Source organism: Schistocerca serialis, chromosome 1, assembly GCF_023864345.2.
Source record: "Schistocerca serialis cubense isolate TAMUIC-IGC-003099 chromosome 1, iqSchSeri2.2, whole genome shotgun sequence".
Lineage (NCBI taxonomy): Eukaryota > Metazoa > Arthropoda > Insecta > Orthoptera > Acrididae > Schistocerca > Schistocerca serialis.
The window spans coordinates 121120310-121142361 of NC_064638.1; the positions used below are offsets into that span (position 1 = coordinate 121120310).

The following is a 22052-nucleotide window of genomic DNA, read 5'->3' on the forward strand; positions in this document are numbered from 1 at the left end:
AGCTTCTTCATCTCCCAGTACTTACTGCAACCTACATCCTTCTGAATCTGCTTAGTGATTCATCTCTTGGTCTCCCTCTATGATTTTTACCCACCACGCTGCCTTCCAATGCTAAATTTGTGATCCCTTGATGTCTCAGATCATGTCCTACCAACCGGTCCCTTCTTCTAGTCAAGTTGTGCCACAAACTCCTCTTCTCCCCAATTCTATTCAATACCTCCTCATTAGTTACGTGATCTACCCATCTAATCTTCAGCATTCTTCTGTAGCACCACATTTCAAAAGCTTCTATTCTCTTCTTGTCCAAACTATTTATCGTCCATGTTTCACTTCCATACATGGCTACACTCCATACAAATACTTTCAGAAACGACTTCCTGACACTTAAATCTATACTCGATGTTAACAAATTTCTCTTCTTCAGAAACGCTTTCCTTGCCATTGCCAGTCTACATTTTATATCCTCTCTACTTCGACCATCATCAGTTATTTTGCTCCCCAAATAGCAAAACTCCTTTACTACTTTAAGTGTCTCATTTCCTAATCTAATTCCCTCAGCATCACCCGACTTAATTCGACTACATTCCATTATCCTCGTTTTGCTTTTGTTGATGTTCATCTTATATCCTCCTTTCAAGACACTGTCCATTCCATTCAGATGCTCTTCCAGTTCCTTTGCTGTCTCTGACAGAATTAAAATGTCATCGGCGAACTTCAAAGTTTTTATTTTATTTTATTTTTATTTCTTCCGTGCGACTGCTACGGTCGCAGGTTCGAATCCTGCCTTGGGCATGGATGTGTGTGATGTCCGTAGGTTAGTTAGGTTTAAGTAGTTCTAAGTTCTAGGGGACTGATGACCACAGCAGTTGAGTCCCATAGTGCTCAGAGCCATTTTTTTTTATTTCTTCTCCATGGATTTTAATACCTGCTCCGAATTTTTCTTTTGTTTCCTTTACTGCTTGCTCAGTATACAGATTGAATAACATCGGGGAGAGGCTACAACCCTGTCTCACTCCCTTCCCAACCGCTGCTTCCCTTTCATGCCCCTCGACTCTTATAACTGCCATCTGGTTTCTGTATTTTACCCCTGCCATCTTTAGAATTTGAAAGAGAGTATTCCAGTCAACATTGTCAAAAGCTTTCTCTAAGTCTACAAATGCTAGAAATGTTGGTTTGCCTTTTCTTAATCTATTTTCTAAGATAAGCCGTAGGGTCAGTATTGCCTCACGTGTTCCAACATTTCTGCGGAATCCAAACTGATCTTCCCCGAGGTCGGCTTCCACCAGTTTTTCCATTCGTCTGTAAAGAATTCGCGTTAGTATTTTACAGCAGTGACTTATTACAGTTACACTACTGGCCATTAAAACTGCTACAACACGAATATGACGTGTACAGACGCGAAATTTAACCGACAGGAACAAGATGCTGTGATATGCAAATGATAAGCTTTTACGAGCATTCACACATGGTTGGCGCTAGTGGCGACACCTGCAACGTGCTGACATGAGGAAAGTTTCCAACCGATTTCTCATACACAATGCACGGATTCTCAGTCCCCCAAATGCCCCAGTTTTGCTTATTGACGAACCCACCAAATGAAAGTGGGCTTCGTCGCTAAACCAAACCATACAAAAACGTACTAATTCCTTTCATGCTCCGTGGCCAACCGTGCAGTTTGAACGTCGTAACCCAAACCTTTCAGAAGTAATGACGATTTATTTCACATAGTTCCATAATTTCCATCATGTATATCATTGTACGAACGTCGTTCTTGTTTTGACTTTTTCATTAGTCTTTGGTTGAATGCTCCGAAAGTAGTAAAACCAACAAAATTAGGGTTTTTTTTATTCAGCCATGGCGTTTTTATAGGTTTAATGACAAATATTTGACACATTAACTAATTTGTAAAATTATCAGACATTTGAAGCTGTTTAATGCACAGGAGTTCGCTCCTTTAAAGGATAGGGTACGGCAGTTACTGAAAGAAGAATGGCGAATGGAAGACATTTATTGGAAGGGTTCCGGGAAAGCGTGGTTCTTTTGTAGGGGAAGCAGCCTACAAGGCGTCACTGCGACCAATTTGTTAGCAGGTCTACTGCTCCGGCGTTTAGGAAGAGTGCTTGAAATTCGGGCACATTGTGCAAGGATTTTTATGACACCCAGTACCCCAACGAAATTGGCTGTTAATTCCCTAATATAGTTACACAATAATCACCTCTACGCGCTTTATGGTAGCTTACGATGTATAATTGATGGGCAGTCTGTAGCCGAGGCAGAGGGAGAGTGTTCGTCAAAAATTAACATAATTCTTCGCTGTATATGGCATTTACGTACTTACAGATCTAGTTTGACAAAGATGGGATAGATAATCGGCCGTGGCCTGATAGTGGGAGCCGTACTGGAAATCGCCTGACGTAATTTAGAGAAACTTTGAAAAACTTAAACCAGTATGACAGGATGAAGACTGGAACCTCCACCCTTCTGAAGACAAGGTCATTATGTATAAAACAATACTATCTCATTCCGTTTATACCTATTGTACAGTACTGTTTTGGAATGACATTATTTAATAATGTAAAAAGCTAGTGCAACACTGTTCATTCATTTGACACACCCAGTCACTGCACACGCTACACACACAATACGCAGATTATTTTTATAAAGTAACACTACACACTTTATTAGCTGATACCAGGACCATGGTGACGATGTCTGTTTTCCATTTTCTACACAGCAACTTCCCATTTGGTAGCCTGATCAAAAAATGGTTCAAATGGCTCTGAGCACTATGGGACTCAACTGCTGTGGTCATAAGTCCCCTAGAACTTAGAACTACTTAAACCTAACTAACCTAAGGACAGCACACAACACCCAGCCATCACGAGGCAGAGAAAATCCCTGACCCCGCCGGGAATCGAACCCGGGAACCCGGGCGTGGGAAGCGAGAACGCTACCGCACGACCACGAGATGCGGGCTGGTAGCCTGATCAACTGAATCAACATCTCTCTGTAATGAGTGAGATGAAGCTCAGAAAGACTATAAGTCGTTAGTATTATACAGTGCATAGTTTTAGGAGTTAATAATGAAAGAAAAAAGAAGGAAAAACTTAGTTTGGAAGCGTCATGTGCAATCGTAGATGTTTTATTTCAGTTTACTTGTGTTACAGAATTTACCAAACTTTTACTCAGCATCGTATAAAATTCCACTGTATAGAATGTGTTGTTTAACAGGTACTTTTTAACGTCCTTTTTAAATATCTTCGTTTCAATAATCTATCTCTTTGGGCATTTGATTATACAACTTTATTTCTTGGTGGAAATTGCTATTTTAAGTTTTATATTCATTCTTACTTGGTTAATGTAAGTTCAGTTTAGATCTTGTTCCATAGCCATGCACAGAACAGTTTGTGTGATAATTATCAGTATTATGTTTGATGCACACAATGGTGTAGCTAAAATCTACAGTGTTTTGAACAGACCTTTACAATGAGATCCACAATCGTGTTCGTATTTTGTTCATCTGTTCTGATGACAGGGCTCTGTTTCCAAGTATCTTTGTGCGTTCACACCACTCCAGCTGAGAATCAATACTCATTCCTAGAAATTCTGTGTTTGCTGCTCAGTCTGTAGAGGTGCCAAGTATCCTCAGTTAAACAGTGTCATTTTCACACTTCAAATTGAAATGAAAGACATTTTTCTTTTTTCTGTTCAATGCCATTTTATTATACACTTAAGGAAAAGAAAATCGTAACACCAAAAAAAATCAAAAAAAATACGACTTACTATACAACAGAGTAAAGACTATGATATCGGAACAAAACAGAGCAGGAAGTGCTACTATGGAAATTCTGAGTAAAGACGAAGAGGTACTGTACAAAGACCGTGACGATATCCTCCAGAGATGGGAAGAATATCTAAAAGAGCTATATGACACAAATCGCAAACCTGAAACTCTTGAACTTGAATCACACAACAGTGTAAGTGATGACGAGAAAGGACCAACCATCATAATGGAAGAAGTAAAGTCTGCCATAGCTGCAATGAAAAATGGCAAAGCCGTAGGTACAGATACGATACCAGGAGAACCAAGATGGAATAAGACAAATATTGGGGTTATGTAATAAAATACATGGGAGTGGTGAATGGCCTGAGGACTTTGTGACAACAGTAACGATTCCATTACCGAAAAAACAAGGAACCAAGAAATGCAGTGAGCACAGGACAGTCAGCCTCATTTCACACGCAGCCAAAGTTATGTTAAGAATAATTTATAAAAGACCTCAAAAGATAATGGAAGAGAATCTTGGCGAGGAGCAGTTTGACTTTAGACGGAATACGGGCACCCGAGATGCAATAGGGCTCCCACGAATCTTGGGAGAAAGGTTTATTGAAAAAGGAAGAGACCTATAAACGTGCTTCATCGATCTAGAAAAGGCGTTTGACAACGTGGTTTGGGACAAGCTGGCGACTATAATGAGGGAAAAGAGAGTGGACTGGAAAACCAGAAGACTTGTAAACTCATTATATCTTAATCATAAAGCCTCAGTTAAAGTGAGAGGAGAAAGTACAAACTGGATAGGACTAGGAAAAGGAGTGAGACAAGGATGCTGTCTATCACCTACTCTTTTCAATCTCTACTTGGAAAATACGATTGACCAATGCTCATTAGATGACAAAAGAGTAGAAATTTGGAGGAAGAAGTGTAGGTTGTTTGAGGTTTGCTGATGATATGGTCCTTCTAGACACAGGGAAAAAAGAATTACAGGATTTGGTGGACACCATTGAAGTTAACGGCAAAAATTATGGAATGAAAATTAACACAAAGAAAACAAAAGTATTGGCACTAGGAGGAAATAAAGAAATAAAAATTATGCTGAATGGAGAAATACTAGAACAGGTGCCAAATTCTGAGTATCTTGGAAGCAGGATAGTCACTGGAAGTGCAACACAGAAATTAAAACAAGGATAGCAATGGCAAAAAGAGGTATTTTATGAGAAAAGGAGAATTTTCTGCAGCGGTCTGGATAGAGAACTCAGGAAGAGACTCATAAAACGTCTTGTGCTCTTCTATATGACGCTGACTTGGAGGAAGAAAGACAGAGAAAGGCTGGAGACTTTTGAGATGCGGACACGGCGGAGGATGGAAAGAGTAAGTTGGATGGACAGAGTAAAAAATGAAGAGGTACTGAGAAGAGTAGGAGAGAGAAGACAGTTACTAGATGTAATAAAAAGAAGAAAAAGAAATTGGATTGGGCATATATTAAGAAAGAATGACGGACTGATAAAAACAGTTTTAGAAGGCTATGTAGAAGGGAAAAGGAAGTGAGGAAGGAAGAGATTTCAGATACTGGATGACGTGATGCAGCCTTAAGAAGGAAGCAATGGATCGCAGAAAATGGAGAGGCAAAGAACCTGCCAATACAGCATAAAACTAATGATGATGATGATGATGAATGAAATTTTGGGAATACATTTGTCCAGGTAACATACTTAAGTGATTAACATTACAACATCACAGGTTAATGTAAATGTGAAATGCTGGTTCATTGAAGACAGGTATAACTGCCTGAATGTTGAATGCACACATGCAAACGTACATGCAGTTTGTTGTGCAGCTGCCGCATATCGGTTTGTGGAATGGACTTCCATGCCTGTTGCACTTTGTAGGTCAATACAGGGACGGTTAACGCTCTTTGTGGATGACACTGGACTTGTCCGAATGACGTTCCGTATATGCTCGACTGGAAAACTATCTTGTGATCGAGCAGACCAAGTAACATGTCGACACTCTGTAGAGCATGTAGGGTTAAAATAGTGGTCTGTAGCGAGCGCTATACCGTTGGAAAACACCCCCTAGAATGCTCTTCATGAATGGCAGCACGAAAAGTCGAATCACCAGATTGACGTACAGTTTTGCAGTCAGGAAGCATGGGATGATCACGAGAGTGCTCCTGCTGTTCAAACGAAATCGCAACTCAGATCATACGAGGGTGAGTCAAATGAAAACCTTAAATTTGTAATAACAAATCGAAATTTCGCGCCGTTATCCTGTAAGTTGGTAAGCGTGCTACAAACAAGGTGCAGAATGGCCTGTAGGTGGCAGCATAGTTCAGATGCACACATACCGTCGCAGTATCAGTATAAAGATGGCCGCCCCACTTGCGACTTGCACCAGGGAAGAACAGCGTTCTGTTATTCGGTTTTTGCGTAGTGAAGGTGTGAAACCTATTGAAATTCATCGACGAATGAAGATTCAGTACGCTGATGCATGTTTGTCAGAGCAGCAACTCTATGAATGGAGTAGGAAGTTCGCAAACGGTGTGACTTCAGTGGAAGATGCTCCTCGTCCAAGTCGGACACAACGAGTTGTGACTCCACAGAACATTGCAGCAGTTGAAGCCATAGTGAAGGAAAACCGCCGAGTGACACAATGACATCACAGTATGTTTACAGATTAGTCATGGGTCAGCACACCACATTGTGCATGATGTGCTCCAGTTTCACAAAGTGTCTGCAAGATGGGTGCCACGGTGGCTGACTCCTGAAATGAGAGAACGACGTGTTGATGCTTGTGAAGAACTTCTTTGGCGCTTTGAATGAGAAGGTGATGGCTTCCTTGCAAGAATCGTTAGTGGGGGCGAAACCTGGGTTCACTTCCACCAACCGGAAACGAAGAGAGCGAGCAAGGAATGGCGCCATTCCTCATCACCAAAAGTTTCGAACAGAACCATCAGCAGGGAAGGTTATGCTGACTCTCTTTTGGGACGAAAAAGGCGTCATTTTGGAGCATTACATGCCTAGAGGGACCATTCTCACCAGTACATCATACACAGATCTCCTAAAAAATCATCTGCGGCCTGCAATCAAATTAAAGCGACGTGGATTGCAGTCAGCAGGTGTCCTTTTGCAACATGACAATGCAGGGCCCCACAACTGCCCGTACAACAGTTGCTACAATCACAGACCTGCATTTTGAGTGTCTTCCTCATCCACCATACTCACCAGACCTTGCCCCAAGTGATTTCCATATGTTTGGACCACTCAAAGACGCAATGGGAGGAAAGAAGTTCCGTTCTGATGTAGAGATACGCCACGCGGTGCATGAGTGGTTGCGCGGACTACCAAAATATTTTTTTTCTAAAGGAATTTATGCACTCTGTAAGCGCTGGAGGACTTGCAATGAGCGTGGGGGAGATTATGTTGAAAAGTGATACAGCTTTGTACCAGTTCTGCACAATAAATAATATTAAAAAAAATATTTAAGGTTTTCATTTGACTCACCCTCGCAATCCCAGCTACAGGTCCAGTGTGTCTAGCACGCAGACAGATTGGTTGGAGGCCCTCAACTGGCGTCTCCTTACCAACATACAGCCATTACCGGAACTAAGGCAGAAACAGCTTATATCAGAAAAGGCAACAGACCGCTACCCTCCCATGCAACGAGCTCTCGCTTGACACCACTGAAGTCGCAAATGGAGGTGGTTTGGGGTCGGTGCAATGCATGCTACAGCGCGTCTGGCTCGGTGCTGTCCTTCAAGTAACATATTTGTAACAGTTGGCTGCGTCACTGTGGTACCAACTGCTGGTCAGATTGCTGCTGCAGATGCAGTACGATGCTCCAGCGCCTTCTGCCGAACACAATGGTCTTCCCTCTCGGCAGCGTCACGTGGCCCCGGTCTCCTTGCGACCATATGTTTGGCGACCACCGCTATCAACAACCACGTGCAGCGGCTACACTCCTGCCAACTACACTCCTGCCAAGTCTGTAGTATCAGTTTCAGTTTATCGTAGCCTTATTACACCACCTCGTTCAAACTCAGTGAGCTATCGATAACTGTGTCTTTATCGCCTTAAAGGCGTTCTTGACTGACGTCAACTCACCCCGTCCATTGTCAAAGATAACTAACGCTCACGACCGTTATAGCGTGTATTTCAAGCAAACCTGATCTGCATCCTCATAGTCGCGATACTAGCGCCATTCTTCCGCGACTGGTGCGCTGTATGAACAGACGTCGTTTTTCAGATGCAGAAACATGCCAGCCAACCTTCGTTCATATCGCACAACTTGACCTTGGTGCTGCGATTTTTTCCCGTCAAGGTATATTGACCAACCGTTGTATTTCCTTTCGATGCAAGTAGTTCTGTTGACTATAATGTTGCTGTCAGCAAAGAGAATTTTTTTTCTTTGACTAACGCTGTTGGGAAAGCCACTGATGTGAGCAATATTGGTTCTAGTATGCTACCTTGAGGAATTTCTACATTAATGAATTACGGTTCTGATAAGTGTTTCACTAAAAGTTTAGCCTTATTTGAGGTTTATGCTGTCTCTACTGTCTGTAGCCTACATTGGTTTCAGTCATTACCTACGTTCCTAATTCCTAGTAATTCTAGGTTATATAGAGGTGTCTGCATCTACATACATACTCCGCAAGCCACGTGACGGTGTGTGGCGGAGGGTACCTTGAGTACCTCTATCGGTTCTCCCTTCTATTCCAGTCTCGTATTGTTCGTGGAAAGAAAGATTGTCGGTATGCCTCTGTGTGGGCTCTAATCTCTCTGATTTTATCCTCATGGTCTCTTGGCGAGATATACGTAGGAGGGAGCAATATACTGCTTGACTCGTCGGTGAAGGTATGTTCTCGAAACTTCTACAAAAGCCCGTACCGAGCTACTGAGCGTCTCTCTTGCAGAGTCTTCCACTGCAGTTTATCTATCATTTCCGTAACGCTTTCGCGATTACTAAATGATCCTGTAAAGAAGCGCGCTGCTCTCCGTTGGATATTCTCTATCTCTTCCATCAACCCTATCTGGTAAGAGTCCCACACCGGTGAGCAGTATTCAAGCAGTGGGCGAACAAGTGTACTGTAACCTACTTCCTTTATTTCCGGACTGCATTTCCTTAGGATTCTTCCAATGAATTTCAGTCTGGCATCTGTTTTACCGACGATTAATGTTATATGGTCATTCCATTTTAAATCACTCCTAATGCCTACTCCCAGATAATTTATGGAATTAACTGCTTCCAGTTGCCGACCTGCTATATTGTAGCTAAATGATGAAGGCTCTTTCTTTGTATGTATTCGCAGCACATTACACTTGTCTACATTGAGATTCAATTGCCATTCCCTGCACCATGCGTCAATTCGTTGCAGATCCTCCTGCATTTCAGTACTATTTTCCATTGTTACAACCTCTCGATATACTACAGCATCATCCGCAAAAAGCCTCAGTGAACTTCCGATGTTATCCACGAGGTCATTTATATATATTGTGAATTGTCCTACGACACTCCCCTGCGGCACACCTGAAATCACTCTTCCTTCGGAAGACTTCTCTCCATTGAGAATGACATCTGCGTTATGTTATCTAGGAACTCTTCAATCCAATCAAAAAATTGGTCTGATAGTCCATATGGTCTTACTTTGTTCATTAAACGACTGTGGGGAACTGTATCAAATGCCTTGCGGAAGTCAAGAAACACGGCATCTACCTGGGAACCCGTGTCTATGGCCCTCTGAGTCTCGTGGACGAATAGCGCGAGCTGGGTTTCACACTTATGACTGTCTTACGACAGTGTTAGAGTCACAAACGACCAGTATTTAGACTAAATAAAGATAGGAAAAATGTGCTGTGAAAATAGAAGTAGCGTCCTAAAGCGGCTTGTAATTACGTGCTTGCGTCAGTGCCAGTAACCTTTACGTTCAATTACGTCTTGCTGTGCAGCGAAGTATAAAGGTGGACCTGACAACAGCGAATGGTTTTTAGAAGGGAAATAGCTACACGACGGGTGACCGCAGACCTTGGAGATATGCTACGTTAATGTGAGCAGACAGAATACACTCTCTAGACAAGAAAACTGCTGCACAGAAAGAAACAATAAGGAAAAAACGCTTCACACCGAAGCGAATTTTGTTCAGCTGTTTTACGTCCTTGAATACTGGAAGTGGAACAAGCATTCTGTGTACATTTTCACTTTTCGAAAGCGAGGTCGTTGTCATGTTGTAGCACTGAAGAATTCTAAAAGTCATCCTTGTGAATTAAGATCGTGGACGCTCCGAAATGTTATTGCTTCGACCGAAATTTGTTCGCAAAGAAAACCAAACCACTAATACCTGTACTACGTGAACCCGTGCTTCCGAAACTACGATTGCTGGTTGTTTTTCGTTCGCCATTCTGTGTGGCTTTGTCGGTAGAGAGGAACAGATGTTTTCGACGGAAGAATAAATCATCATCACAGCCCCTTTCATTACCTCGATTGAAGAGTGGCATTGGTGAATTAGGATTTATCTACAGCCATGCGAGATCACGAATTATTTCAGGATGCATGTGTACAGAAAACAACGAATTACTAACACGGGATTGTTTTCATGTGCTATAATCGTCTGGTTTTCATGCAGAAAACGCAGAGAAACACAGATGATTGATTCCTGTTTTTCGATGTAAATCAAAACGAAACCAGAGGTAAAACACACAGAAAAATGTTATAGGAAGATATTACTCATCTTTTTTCAGATCTCATGGGCGTCACCTGTTCTTGCTGTCTGTTAGCTTTATGTAACAAATGGATACGATTGTAAACGACAACTGTGATTGTTTTAAGAGACAGATCTTTCTCGTCAATGAATGCTGGTAAATTTTAGCAAGTAAAACTAATAGCTGAACAAAAGATACGAAGTCTCATTATTTATAACTTTTTCGTACATTATCAAATGACTATTAAGCGAACACTTATAACGTGGCAGTTCTAGGTGGGCTGTGTTTTGATATATGGTTGCGTAAGATACCTCTGGAGATTGGACGAGAACTACCACGTTATAGGCTTTCCAGTCTCATCAAACAAATACGCTGTAACTGTTATCGAATGCTTCGTGTACTCTGCTTTGTATTGTGCGTTGTTCTTCGTTTCCTTTCCTGATTTGAAATGAATGAAGAGACTGATCCCGGTGGGTTCGAGAACGATTCTCGACAGACCAAGAGGGATTGGCGATCCATACGACTTTACGTAGGTTCTGCATTCGCAGAAGCACAGAATACGGACATGGGCTGCCAGCCCTGTGACAGGGATTCGGGGCTTGTGCCCACGCACAGCTCCTGTCCTATCGGGCGATCGAAGTCCTCGTTTGTTTACACCTGTGACCGACAGCGACCTTATAGTGTCCCCATCTACGTGTTTTTTAAGTAAGTACCGTTTGAAATTAAAAAAAAGACGTGCTAAGATATCTCAATAATTTTCTTTTCACATGAAAGCCTGTACCTTAATCTATACACTGGCGCCATTACTGTCTGATTCTTCCTTGTTTACGCTGTGTACTAAGTGTTTAAGATGCTTCCGATAATCATGAGTCCCGCCGACTGTGAAGTACGGACTATTATAAGATTTCTTAGTGCTAAAGGCCTAAAAGCGATCGATATTCATCGTGAGATCTGTGCAGTTTACGGAGAAAACATTATGAGTGATGGAATGATAAGAAAGTGGGTGAGAGCATTTAAAGATGGTCGCACAAATGTGCATGATGAACAACAGAGTGGGTGTCCTTCGGTCATTAATGAAAGTTTGGTGCAGGAAGTGGACAATAAGGTGAGAGAAAACAGACGCTTTACGATTTCCTCCTTGCGGGATGACTTTCCTAATGTTTCTCGTAGTGTTTTGTATGAGATTGTGATCGAGCACTTGAACTACCGAAAATTGTGCGCACGTTGGGTACCGAAAATGTTGACGGATGTGCACAAAACCAAACGTTTAGACAGTGCATTGACATTCCTTGAGCGGTACCACAACGACGGTGATGATTTCTTAAGCCAAATTGTTACGGGCGATGAAACATGGGTGGCCTACGTGAAACCAGAATCAAAACAACAGTCCATGGAAGTTGAGCAAGAGCAACGTTTTGCTGCACACAATGCCCGTCTGCATGTGGCGAATCAGACCAAAGATCTCATCACATATTTTCGATGGGAAACTCTAGATCATCCTCCGTACAGCCCCGATCTTTCGCCCAGTGACTACCATCTGTTCCTGTACTTGAAGAAACACCTGGGCGGTCAGCGTCTTCAAGACGATGACGAAGTCAAAACAGTGGTGATGCAGTGGTTAACAAGTGAGGCGGCAGACTTCTATGAGGAGGGTATTCAAAAACTGGTACAACGTTATGACAAGTGCCTCAATATTGACGGAAATTATGTACAAAAGTAGATTAAGGTACAGGCTTTCATGTAAAAATAAAATTATTGAGATATCTTAGTACGTCTTTTTTTAATTTCAAAACGGTACGTACTTAAAAAAATACGCCTCTTATAATCACAGTCTCTGCACGGCGTCACATGAGAAGTCTTAACTATGTAGCTTCGCACCAGGATACGGCTTGGCTAATGACTGTTCTGAATTGTTGAAACACAATGTCGCATCTTCCACTGTTGACTTGACTGTATGGGCACATCCCGAAAGCCAGTTTTTCTTTTTTAAAAAAAAAGAAAAAGAAGAAAAAGGGAAAAGAAAGGGAGAACACCTTTGAGTACAGTTCGTTTTTGCCTGAAACCACCATTTTATTACTTTTATTTTGAAGTACCAGCGCCTTTCGCGTGAAATCACAGCTGCTACTGCAAGACAGACGTCTGGTGGTAAGTGAGGTTTTTTTTACGAATGTAGTGCATTGTATCAGTCACAACGTTCAAAGCAATAGTCGGCGCGGTGACTGTGCTACGTGATTGTAGGAGATTGCGACCTTTCTTTTATAGTGATTATACTAAGGTTATAATTGACGGCGAAACTAAGTATATCTAAATTTATTCTAACATAAATCGGAGTCAGATTACTTCTTTTATGAGTGGTTTCCAAATGAAACCATTGGGACAGTATGTACTTTCGTTATAAATTTATTAAATATTAGGTCCATTTTTGGTTGTTTCTAGATTGGTGCATAACGTCGTAGCGTTTACCATAAGTTTAATAAACACAACAGATACTAGTAACAGAGACTTCAATCATCAACCGTATATTCTCCTCCACTATTTACGACAGTTTCCCAAGGCTGGGTTAACTTGTCGATTTCGTGACTACTCGTCGAGCCACTTTCGGAGAGCATTTTCAGCCGGAAAGGAAGTTCGTTGAAGGTCTTTCGGTAGAGAGCGGAAAAGATGAAAATCCGAGGGCGCAAGGTCAGGTGAACAAGGTGGCTGCGGAATGACTACCCAACAAAACTCCTGTACAGTGTTTCTTGTCAGTCTAGCAGAATGTGGGCAGGCGTAACCGTGGAGCAGCATCACTTACTTCATGCAGTCTTCCTGGTCGTTGTTCGTGGACTGTGTCTGCAAGACGTCTCAGTTGATGGCAATACATGTCAGCAGTGATGGTTATACTTTGTGGAAGCAATTCGTACTACACCGTCGCTGTTCCAGCAGATGCATAACATTATTTTTTTGTGGATGCGTGTAGGCCTCTGTACGGGAAGTTGCTGATTTGTTTGGGCACAACCATTCCTTTGTTTTTCTTATGCTAGCTTAAAGACATAATTTTCCGTCACCAGTACCGATTTTTTTTGTTTGTCATCAGTCTACTGACTGGTTTGATGCGGCCCGCCACGAATTACTTTCCTGTGCTGACCTCTTCATCTCAGAGTAGCACTTGCAACCTACGTCCTCAATTATTTGCTTGACGTATTCCAATCTCTGTCTTCCTCTACAGTTTTTGCCCTCTACATGGAAGTCATTCCCTCATGTCTTAGCAGATGTCCTATCATCCTGTCCCTTCTCCTTATCAGTGTTTTCCACATATTCCTTTCCTCTCCGATTCTGCGTAGAACCTCCTCATTCCTTACCTTATCAGTCCACCTAGTTTTCAACATTCGTCTATAGCACCACATCTCAAATGCTTCGATTCTCTTCTGTTCCGGTTTTCCCACAGTCCATGTTTCACTACCATACAATGCTGTACTCCAGACGTACATCCTCAGAAATTTCTTCCTCAAATTAAGGCCGGTATTTGATATTAGTAGACTTCTCTTGGCCAGAAATGCCTTTTTTGCCATAGCGAGTCTGCTTTTGATGTCCTCCTTGCTGCGTCCGTCATTGGTTATTTTACTGCCTAGGTAGCAGAATTCCTTAACTTCATTGACTTCGTGACCATCAATCCTGATGTTAAGTTTCTCGCTGTTCTCATTTCTACTACTTCTCATTACCTTCGTCTTTCTCCGATTTACTCTAAAACCATACTGTGTACTCATTAGACTGTTCATTCCGTTCAGCAGATCATTTAATTCTTCTTCACTTTCACTCAGGATAGCAATGTCATCAGCGAATCGTATCATTGATATCCTTTCACCTTGTATTTTAATTCCACTCCTGAACCTTTCTTTTATTTCCATCATTGCTTCCTCGATGTACAGATTGAAGAGTAGGGGCGAAAGGCTACAGCCTTGTCTTACACCCTTCTTAATACGAGCACTTCGTTCTTGATCGTCCACTCTTATTATTCCCTCTTGGTTGTTGTACATATTGTATATGACCCGTCTCTACCTATAGCTTACCGCTACTTTTTTCAGAATCTCGAACAGCTTGCACCATTTTATATTGTCGAACGCATTTTCCAGGTCGACAAATCCTATGAAAGTGTCCTGATTTTTCTTTAGCCTTGCTTCCATTATTAGCCGCAACGTCAGAATTGCCTCTCTCGTCCCTTTACTTTTCCTAAAGCCAAACTGATCGTCACCTAGCGCATTCTCAATTTTATTTTCCATTCTTCTGTATATTATTCTTGTAAGCAGCTTCGATGCATGAGCTGTTAAGCTGATTGTGCGATAATTCTCGCACTTGTCAGCTCTTGCCGTAAGTCCTCCAAAGCTCTTTTAAATTCCGATTCTAATACTGGATCCCCTATCTCTTCTAAATCGACTCCTGTTTCTTCTTCTATCACATCAGACAAATCTTCACCCTCATAGAGGCTTTCAATCTATTCTTTCCACCTATCTGCTCTCTCCTCTGCATTTAACAGTGGAATTCTCGTTGCACTCTTAATGTTACCACCGTTGCTTTTAATGTCACCAAAGGTTGTTTTGACTTTCCTGTATGCTGAGTCTGTCCTTCCGACAATCATATCTTTTTCGATGTCTTCACATTTTTCCTGCAGCCATTTCGTCTTAGCTTCCCTGCACTTCCTATTTATTTCATTCCTCAGCGACTTGTATTTCTGTATTCCTGATTTTCCCGGAACATGTTTGTACTTCCTCCTTTCATCAATCAACTGAAGTATTTCTTCTGTTACCCATGGTTTCTTCGCAGCTACCTTCTTTGTACCTATGTTTTCCTTCCCAACTTCTGTGATGGCCCTTTTTAGAGATGTCCATTCCTCTTCAACTGTACTGCCTACTGCACTATTCCTTATTGCTGTATCTATAGCGTTAGAGAACTTCAAACGTATCTCGTCATTCCTTAGTACTTCCGTATTCCACTTCTTTGCGTATTGATTCGTCCTGACTAATGTCTTGAACTTCAGCCTACTCTTCATCACTACTATATTGTGATCTGAGTCTATATCTGCTCCTGGGTACGCCTTACAATCCAGTATCTGATTTCGGAATCTCTGTCTGACCATGATGTAATCTAATTGAGATCTTCCCGTATCTCCCGGCTTTTTCCAAGTATACCTCCTCCTCTTGTGATTCTTGAACAGGGTATTCGCTATTGCTAGCTGAAACTTGTTGCAGAACTCAATTAGTCTTTCTGCTCTTTCATTCCTTGTCCCAAGCCCATATTATCCTGTAACTTTTTCTTCTACTCCTTCCCCTTCAACTGCATTCCAGTCGCCCATATTAGATTTTCGTCCCCCTTTACATACTGCATTACCCTTTCAATATCCTCATACACTTTCTCTATCTGTTCATCTTCAGCTTGCGACGTTGGCATGTATACCTGAACTATCGTTGTCGATGTTGGTCTGCTGTCGATTCTGATTAGAACAACCCGGTCACTGAACTGTTCACAGTAACACACCCTCTGCCTACCTTCCTATTCATAACGAATCCTACACCTGTTATACCATTTTCTGCTGCTGTTGGTATTACCCGATACTCATCTGACCAGAAATCCTTGTCTTCCTTCCACTTCACTACACTGACCCCTACTATATCTAGATTGAGCCTTTGCATTTCCCTTTTCAGATTTTCTAGTTTCCCTACCACGTTCAAGCTTCTGACATTCCACGCCCCGACTCGTAGAACGTTATCCTTTCGTTGATTATTCAATCTTTTTCTCATGGTAACCTCCCTCTTGGCAGTCCCCTCCCGGAGATCCGAATGGAGGACTATTCCAGAATCTTTTGCCAATGGAGAGATCATCATGACACTTCTTCAATTACAGGCCACATGTCCTGTGGATACACGTTACGTGTCTTTAATGCAGTGGTTTCCATTGCCTTCTGCATCCTCATGTCGTTGATCATTGCTGATTCATCCGCCTTTAGTGGCAATTTCCGACCCCTAGGACAAGAGAGTGCCCTGAACCTCTATCCGCTCCTCCGCCCTCTTTGACAAGGCCGTTGGCAGAATGAGGCTGACTTCTTATGTCGGAAATCTTCGGCCGCCAATGCTGATTATTTATCAAAATTTAGGCAGTGGCGGGGATCGAACCCGGGACCGAAGACGTCTTCGGTCCCGGGTTCGATCCCCGCCACTGCCTAAATTTTGATAAATAATCAGCATACTCTGAGTAGTACACAAATACCATCACATTAATGCACCTTAATAGACACCGGACACTCATATTTATTACATTGTAGGATTCTGATTAAATAAATGAGATGAAACATCATAAATATCTCCGCTGTCTCATAAAACTCAGTCACACACATCTTCAAAACTGCAACTCACACGTTTGTATCCAGAACTGATTCGAGAATATTTTTCAACACATACGACAGCTGCCTACCTGCCCCCCCCCCCCCCCCCCGTCTTTTTTTCGGGCTCTAAAATGCTGTCTAAGTCTGGTGAGCGTGGAAACGAGTTTTTTTAGATAAGTTCTACGTAATCACTCCATTGTAAAGGAAATAAATCTCTGTATCTTATTCCAGTGCTAAATATTGAAAGAAACAACGATTAATTAAATATTGAAAGAAACGATTAATTTCCATTTAAATTCTGAGATTTATAAAGGCTTTACCGAGAGCAGAAAGAACCAGACCTACTGTACTATTGTAGTAACAATAAAACTGTGCTAAGAATTAAACTGGGTGGAAGGCATGAATATATAAAATTTGGTTCTCTTTTTTGGTTTAATAATGTAACTTTTTGACTACATAATTTTCCATAAGGAAAAAATGGGATATCTAGTGTTATGTTCGCTTATTAAACAATAGACACTGTTTAACTGCGTAAATCATATCTTATTCGTGAAGAAAGCTCACCAGTAAGTAGTGAAACTGTATAAAATTTTTCGTTAAAGTATTTAAAAACTCATTAACACAGTCAAACTTTTTGTGTGTGCAACTGAAAGGGACAACATATGCTATAAATGGCTCTAAGCACTATGAAACTTAACATCTGAGGTCACCAGTCCCCTAGACTTAGAATTACTTAAACCTAACTAACCTAAGGACATCACACACATCCATGCCCAAGGCAGGATTCGAACCTGCGACCATAGCGGCAGCGCGATCCCGGACTGAAGCGCCTAGAACCGGTCGGTCACAACGGCCGGCTGGGATAACATAAATTTGTGTGTGATACGAAAGAGAAATCACGGGTGGAGCGCTGGATTCGACTACATGCAAGTTTAAACTGACACGCACGTCAAATGAAAATGCACTGATGGAGAAAAACTGCAAGTAGCTGTGCGACATAAAAGACAGCTGGTACGCGCGCTTCTACATCTGGAAAATGACGTCTATTCAAATTTCGCACCAGTCGCGTAAGATTGGCGCTAGTAGCGACACTATGAGGTTGTGAATCAGGTTTGCTGTAAATATATGCTGTAAAGGCTGTGAGCGTCCCTTCCCACCTCCTATAAGTCCCCTCAAATCCTTGAATGCAATGCCCTCCGCCTCACCTATCACATCTGTCTCCCATCTCCCAAGCAGATCCTTTACGACTTGATTCCTTTCCTACACCTCCTCCTTTTCCTCGAACAGATACGGATCCTTTACACCTCCCGCAAGCTTGATCCCCCCCCCCCCCCCCCCACCAGCTTGTCTCTCCCATCCTCTCCCACCCCATCCCGCTGACGTGCCTGCAGTCTTGCGTCCCACCTGCTCTCCATCTTCACACTCTCCACACCCTTGCCCAAGGTGGCTTCCGCCAACTCCCCCTTCCTGATGATTTCCCCATTCCCTCCATATACCCCTCCTATCAGATCTAATCCTCCCCTTCTCTTACTTCTCCCTTTTCTTCCAAGGCTCCCACTCTCCTTCCTCACCTTCCTTTCTCCCCCCCCCCTCTCCTCCTCCCTCCCAGTTTCCCGCTCCCTCCCCCTCCTCCCCCTCGTCCCTCACCGGGCTTCCACACCCAACCCTACCCTCTCCCCTCCCCTAACCCACCCTTTCTCTCATTGGCTTCTTCCTCCTTCCTTCCCCCCTGCCTGTCCCCTCCCCCCCCAGTGGCAGCCCCCCCCCCCCCTTGTGTTCAGTGTTCTCAGCACCAGAGGTCGTTGCCAGTGTTTTGTGCAACAGTGTTTTCGTCATTACTGTGCGTCAGCGTTCTCTTCGGTGTGCTCCTTCATTCCGTGGACAACTGACTGCCTTCGTTTGTGTGCTGTGTCGACCTTACTTATGTGTCATGTGCCGTGCACCGAACGTTTCCATCACATTCTCTTGTGTACCAACTGTTTTTAACATTCATGTCGATCTGTTTTTATGTCTTCTTGTACGATTTCTGTTATCCTATAGGCTGAAGAGCGGCATCTATAAACCACTGCCAGCCCCCCTTTGTATCAAAGGAATTTACAATAAAGGAAAAAAAAAAGAAGCTGTGAGCGTTAGTTTCTTTGAGACTGGACGTGATGAGTTGATGTTAGTCAAGAATGCATTTAAGGAAACAAAGGCGCCATTATCAGTACCTCACTGAGTTTGAGCAAGGTCATTTAACAGTGTTACGAGAAACTGGCTGATCCTTCAACGGTATTGCAGAAAGACTTGACAGAAATGTAGCCACTGTGCACAACTGCTGTCTGCGGTGGTCGAGAGAATATACGGTCGCAAGAAGACCGGGCTCCAAACGGCAAAGTCGCACTGCCGAGAGGGAAGACCATCGTGTTCGGCGTGTGGCTCTGGCGCATCGTACTGCATCTGCAGCAGCAGTGTGAGCAGCAATTGGCACCACAGTGACACAGCGAACTGATACAAATCGGTTGCTTGAAGGACAGCACCGAGCTAGACGCCCTGTAGCGTGCATTCCAGTGACCGTAAACCACTGCCATGTGAACGTCAGCGGTGTCAAGCGAGAGCTCATTGGAGGGCAGGGTGGAGGTCTGTTGTGTGTTGGTTGAGAGGATACCAGTTGAGGGCCTGCAACCAACATGTCTGCGTGCTGGACGCACGGGTTATGGCCTGGGCTGCAGTTTCATATGACAGTTGGAGCACCCTCGTGGTTATGCCACACATTCTGATTGCAAATTTGAACGTCAGTCTCGTCATTCGACTTGTTGTGCTGCCATTTATTGGCAGCATTCCAGTGGGTCTTTTCCAACAGGTTAAAGCTCGCCCACATGCCGCTGTCGACTTTCGAAAGGCGTTGATTCTGATCCGCACTGTCGCTTGCTCCAAAAAGTGCGCTCTTACAGCCTATCCGATGACATATGCGGTTGGATAGATAACTTTTCTGACAGACAGGAAGCAGTATGTCGTACTAAACGGGATGACTTCAACAGAAACAAGCGTAAATTCAGGTGTGCCTCAAGGCAGTGTAATAGGTCCGCTGCTTTTTACGATTTACGAGGTCGTCCAGTCTTAGAGTATTGTTCGTTTGTATGGGACTCTTACCAGTTGGGTCTGATTCAGGGGATTAAGAAGGTCCAAAGAAGAGCAGCAAGATTCGTGACTGGTACATTTAACCATCGCGAGATCATTACAAATCTCATAGAAAGTTTAAAGTTTAGTAATGTTTCACAGAATGTCTTGTTATGCCCACCACAAAAAATTGTAACAACATCTATTGATTGTTAATGATTAAAGTCTCCTCCGATTATTACAGTACGATTGGAGAACATTCGTACTAGCGAACTGAGATTTTCTCCAAAGATTTGATTACGCTAGGAGGAGAGTTAAATGGTCAATAGGAGGATCGAACTATAATTTTTTACCTATCTCTGACACTGACTCTTGCCTAATCAGTCTCCCATGCAGCTTCATTTCCTATGTCGGTGGATTTGAGTTTATTGCCTACTGGTACAAATACAATACCTCCATTTCCCATTAGCCTATCCTTTCAATGTATTCTTAAATTTTCCCCAAAAATGTCACAGCTGTCAGTTTCGGTTTGTAACCAGCTTTTTGAGTTCTTTATTGTGTGAGCTTCAGTGCTTTTTAGGAGCGCTTCAAACTTTGGGACATTCTTACGAATGCTTCAGAAGTTAACCACTAGGTTACTAGGCAACTGTTTTTTCTATTTGAGTAATCATTTTGTCAAAGAAGGCGTCAGTATTCGTGTAGCCGCACGTACGGCACATTAGATCGCTCACACAAAAGATGCCACGCTACATGAGATACAGGAGATGTTCGGTCATGACCATATGCAACGCAATCGACGATTTGGAGATACTACAGCTAATGCAGTTGGTGCCTAAGTTATATTGCGGAGCCCCTCTGTGTTTTGTGGATGTGTAATGAATTTTACCTTTGCCAGAGTTGATGAATAATGTGGTATCTTATGACTACAGTATCAACAAGTCAGTTGGAATCAGTCAAATCGTACAAATACCTGGTTGTAACACTTTGTAGGGATGTGAAATGGAACAATCTCATAAACTCAGTCGTAGGTAAAGCAGGTGATAGACTTTGGTTCATTAGTAGAATACTAGGAAGTGTAGTTAGTCTACAAAGGAGATTGCTGGCAAATCATTTGTGTGAGTCATCCTAGCATATAGCTCAAGTGTGTGGGGGGACCTGTACCAACTAGGAATAACATGAGATATTGAATGTATGTGGCAAAGAGCAGCACGAATGGTAACAGGTTTGTTTGACTAATGGGAGAATATCACAGAGGTGCTGAAGAAACTGAACTGACAGACACTTAAAGTTAGACGCAAACTATCCTGAGGAAGCTTATTACAAGAACCAGCTTTAAATGATGACTCCAAGAGTACACACAACACCCTGTGTATCTCTTTGATGGACTGTGAGGTCAAGATTAAATTAATTACAGCACACATAGGGGCATTCTTTCTGTGCTCCATTGTAAATGGAATGGGAAGAAGCCCTAATAATGGGTATAGATAGTGTCCTCTGCCATGAACTTCAGCGATTTGCAGAGTATGGGTGTAAATTTAGACAGAATTTTTATTAATTGTGGATTTTTCATAGACTTCCAGAAGTGATTTTTCATGATTCCGCTACACTTCTCTAATGGTCACTTGTAGCTTTCTGTGACTGTTTACAGGAGACAATACTAGGACCTTAGCAATTGCTATGACTTACTTATGTTTAGTTGTCGCAAACTTGCCCCCCTCATTCTCTCTCTAAACAAACTGTTACAGATGCACATGGCAAGAGTAAGGAGGCTAATGGTTTAAAAGAACAGTAAATGTTGAAATATTCTGAATTTCCAGCAAAGAGTTGGTATTCCAACATTTCTGTGCACTTCATAGCTACCTATCTCACCATCATCATCTTTGTTTCAAAGGTTTGGCTATTCTTGTTTGAAACTTACAAACAGGTAATATCTCTTTTCCCATTTGATTTTTAGTTCTGGATCTTCTGGGAATTCTATGACCTGGCATTCTCATGAGGTATTGTTTTTAATTTTCATTATGCTTTTGAATTATTTTATTCTTGTTGAAGATATTTAATTGTGTTCTGATATCTTCATTTCTAGTCATGTCTCGTCTTGTGCAGCCCTTTGTCCTCCATAGGGAAC

The 22052-nt window shown here is 42.4% G+C and overlaps 1 protein-coding gene across 1 annotated transcript in view; it reads left to right on the plus strand.

Moving 5' to 3' along the window:
• LOC126463818 (aldo-keto reductase family 1 member A1-like) overlaps positions 1–22052 on the plus strand; it is a 135753-nt gene that overhangs the window by 69584 nt on the left and 44117 nt on the right. The window lies entirely within an intron of this gene.